Here is a 3,851-nt window from a genome sequence, read left to right on the forward strand (position 1 = left end):
GGGAACCAGGAGTGATGCTGGGAGACATTCCCACGGCAGTTGGCACACCAGGTCTCTCTCCCAACCTGTGCTTGTATATTTTAAAAAATATGTTTCTATTCATTTTCGCTTGTTTGTTTCGGCCCATTTTAAAGAGTATAGAATTTGAAATCAGAAAAACCAGAACATAAACCTGGGTGCTCTGAGCTATAACGTTGAATGATCTTGGGGAATTTTTTTTTTTTTTTTAAGATTTTCTTTATTTGACAGAGAGAGCACAAGCAGAGGGAGAGAGAGGGAGAAGCAGGCTCCCTGCTGAGCAAGGAGCCCGATGCGGGACTCGATCCCAGGACCCTGGGATCACGACCTGGGCCGAAGGCAGCCGCTTAACCGACTGAGCCACCCAGGCGTCCCGATCTTGGGGAATTTATGTAAGTCCTGGGTCCCCTCTAAAATGAGGATAATTGGTCATACCTACCACACGGAGTTGTTTAGAGACTTAAATAAAATCATTCTTTAGAGACGGGCTTTGTAAGGTTCTGTATATGTTAATTATTATTTTAAAAACCTTGGCCCTGGCTTTCTTTGTGTGTTCGCTACTCCCCCTTTGTTTTTGCCACCCACCAATTTTATAAACCAACCTCCCGAATCTTCATCCAAGTTGTTCAAAGAGAGACAAAGAAGGGTGGGGGAAGGGGGGGAGCGAGGTGGGGGAGGACCCGGACAGGATCTGGCTGAGGACAGAGTTCCATTGTTCCAGGCCAGCAGCCTTCCTCAAGCTGTCACTAATCAGCACATCTGATTAATGACAGCAAAATTTTTTAACCAGCCAAGAACTAATCTATTTGTCCTAAATCAGCCTGTGTTTCCCAGTCTTCTAAAAGGATCATGAAAGGATTTGTCAAGACCCTTAAAATCCAGGACGCTACCCTCATGACCCTCCCTTGATCTGCCAGTCCAGTTTTTTCACAAAGGAAATCAGATTTGCTAGACCATGTTCATCCTTACTGAACTCATGCTACCTTCATGAATCACCTTTAGAAATCCCCACAGGCCACTTGTTCTAAATTTGTTCTAGAATGTTCCAGGGAGGTATCTCTCCTTGGGGGTGATAGGACTTGGGAGAATCCTGATGGCGTGCCCGGTTAGTAAGGACAGAAGGGGGTCAGGTGCCAGGCTTTGTCTGGGAGTTATGTGCAAGGCAGTGAGGGTGAGCAGCAGGAACCTAAATGGGCATTCACACAAGGAGCCCTCAAACCACCCCTGAAGGGACCCAAATCAAAGGTCCAGGGAATAGGTAAGTTGAGGATTAAGGTAGTCAGACATTAAAGAGAAGCACCTGACCACAAGAGTATAAAACCAATACTGGGAGCAGAAGAGATGGGCTGAACATTACCCACCTAAGCTGAGGGATTAGCATGAGGAAGCTCAGATGAATTCACCAGTCTCTACCAGTGTCCAGACTGATTTATTAGCCCAGGCACAGGACTGATGGCTTTTTCCATAGAGCGTTTTATAAGACATCCATCCATGACACAAAAAGAAACTCAAGCTTATATACAGATTCAGGAGCCCACTTTCTCCCATCTCTTGAAAATTCATCCATTTGGGTGTGTCTAGTCTTCTGGCCCCTTCTTTGTCAGCTACATGGCTTGTTTTTTTTTTAATTCAATTTAATTTTATTATGTTATGTTAGTCACATACAATACATCATTAGTTTTTGATGTAGTGATCCACAATTCATTGTTTTCGTATAACGCCCAGTGCTCCATGCAGTACGTGCCCTTCTTAATACCCACCACCGGGCTAACCCATCCCCCCACCCCTCCCCTCTAAAACCCTCAGTTTCTCAGAGTCCATAGTCTCTCATGGTTCATCTCCCCCTGTGATTACCCCCCTTCCTTTTTCCCTTCCTTTTCCTAATGTCCTCCATGCTATTCCTTATGTTCCACAAATAAGTGAAACCATATGATAATTGACTTTCTCTGCTTGACTTATTTCACTTAGCATAATCTCCTCCAGTCCCATCAATGTGGATGTAAAAGTTGGGTATTCATCCTTTCTGATGGCTGAGTAATATTCCATGGTATATATGGACCACATCTTCTTTATCCATTTGTCTGTTGAAGGGCATCTCGGCTCTTTCCACAGTTTGGCCACTGTGGACATTGCTGCTATGCACGTTGGGGTGCATATGACCCTTCTTTTCATTACATCTGTGTCTTTGGGGTAAATACCCAATAGTGCAATTGCTGGGTCATAGGGTAGCTCTATTTTTAATTTTTTGAGGAACCGCCACACTGTTTTCCAAAGTGGTTGTACCAACTTGCATTCCCACCAACAGTGTAAGAGGGTTCCCCTTTCTCCACAACCTCTCCAACATTTGTTGTTCATTGCCTTGTCAATTTTTGCCATTCTAACTGGTGTAAGGTGGTATCTCAATGTGGTTTTGATTTGAATTTCCCTGATGGCTAATGATAATGAACATTTTTTCATATGTCTGTTAGCCATTTGTATGTCTTCTTTGGAGAAGTGTCTGTTCATGTCTTCTGCCCATTTTTTCATTTGATTATATTTGTTTTTTGGGTGTTGAGTTTGAGAAGTTCTTTATAGATCTTGGATATCAGCCGTTTGTCTGTAGTGTCATTTGCAAAAATCTTTTCCGTGGGTTGCCTCTTTGTTTTGTTGACTGTTTCCTTTGCTCTGCAGAAGCTTTTTATCTTGATGAAGTCCCAAAAGTTCGTTTTCGCTTTTGTTTCACTTGCTGTTGGAGATGTATCTTGAAAGAAGTTACTGTGGCCGATGTCGAAGAGGTTACTGCCTATGTTCTCCTCTAGGATTTTGAGGGATTCCTGTCTCACATTGAGGTCTTTCATCCATTTTGAGTTTATCTTGGTGTATGGTGTTAGAGAATGGTTTGAGTTTCGTTCTTCTATATATAGCTGCCCAATTTTCCCAGCACCATTTATTGGAGAGACTGTCTTTTATCCATTGCATATTTTTTCCTGCTTTGTCAAAGATTATTTGACCATAGAGTTGAGGACCATGGAGCCACATCGTTCTGAAAAATTTCTGGCAGCTCCTTTTCCATCATAGCTGTTGGTGGTTTCAATAGAGTTGAATCGGGGCTAAGAATATGGGCTTTGGTGCCAAACAGACCTGGGTGTACATCCCTGCTAGGTCATTGACTTCAGTGAGAACTTGAGCAACCAATCAAGAGCCTAAATTTTCTTGTTGAAAAGTAAGGATAGCAGTAATCCTACCAAATGGGATCTTTGTGAGGCTTCCATGAAGTCATGTATTTAAAGATTGATTTATTTATTTGAGAGAGAGATAGCAAGCGCGGGGAGGGCAGTGGAGGGGCAGTGGGGGAGGGAGAGAGAGAATATCAAGCAGACTTCCAGCAGAGCATGGAACCTGACTCGGGGCTCTACCTCACAACCCCAAGATCATGACCTGAGCCAAAATCAAGAGTTGGACACTTAACCAACTAAGCCACCCAGGCACCCCAAATCAGTTATTTTAAAGCAAATGGTACAGTCCTGCAGGCCATGTATGTTCTACACATGTTCCTAAGGTCAATCGCACCATTACGCCCCATCATTCATGCCTCCCAGGATCAATACCCTTTGCCGTGTGACACTGCAGTTCTCCACACTAGAGATGGTACGTATCTCCTGTCCCATTGGTGTGGAGCTTGGCTGCATGTGACTTGCTTCAGCCACCGGAATGTCGGCAGAAGGAACAATGGGCCCCTTCTCAGTCTAGATGAGACTGTGTATGGTGATTTGCTCATCCTATTTGTGCTCTGCCACCACCAAGGGAAGGGCATGTCCCAGGAGGCCCACTGGTACCAGCATAATGCAAGACTC

The sequence above is a fragment of the Neomonachus schauinslandi genome, chromosome 2, assembly GCF_002201575.2.
Source record: "Neomonachus schauinslandi chromosome 2, ASM220157v2, whole genome shotgun sequence".
In the NCBI taxonomy this organism is placed as follows: Eukaryota; Metazoa; Chordata; class Mammalia; order Carnivora; family Phocidae; genus Neomonachus; species Neomonachus schauinslandi.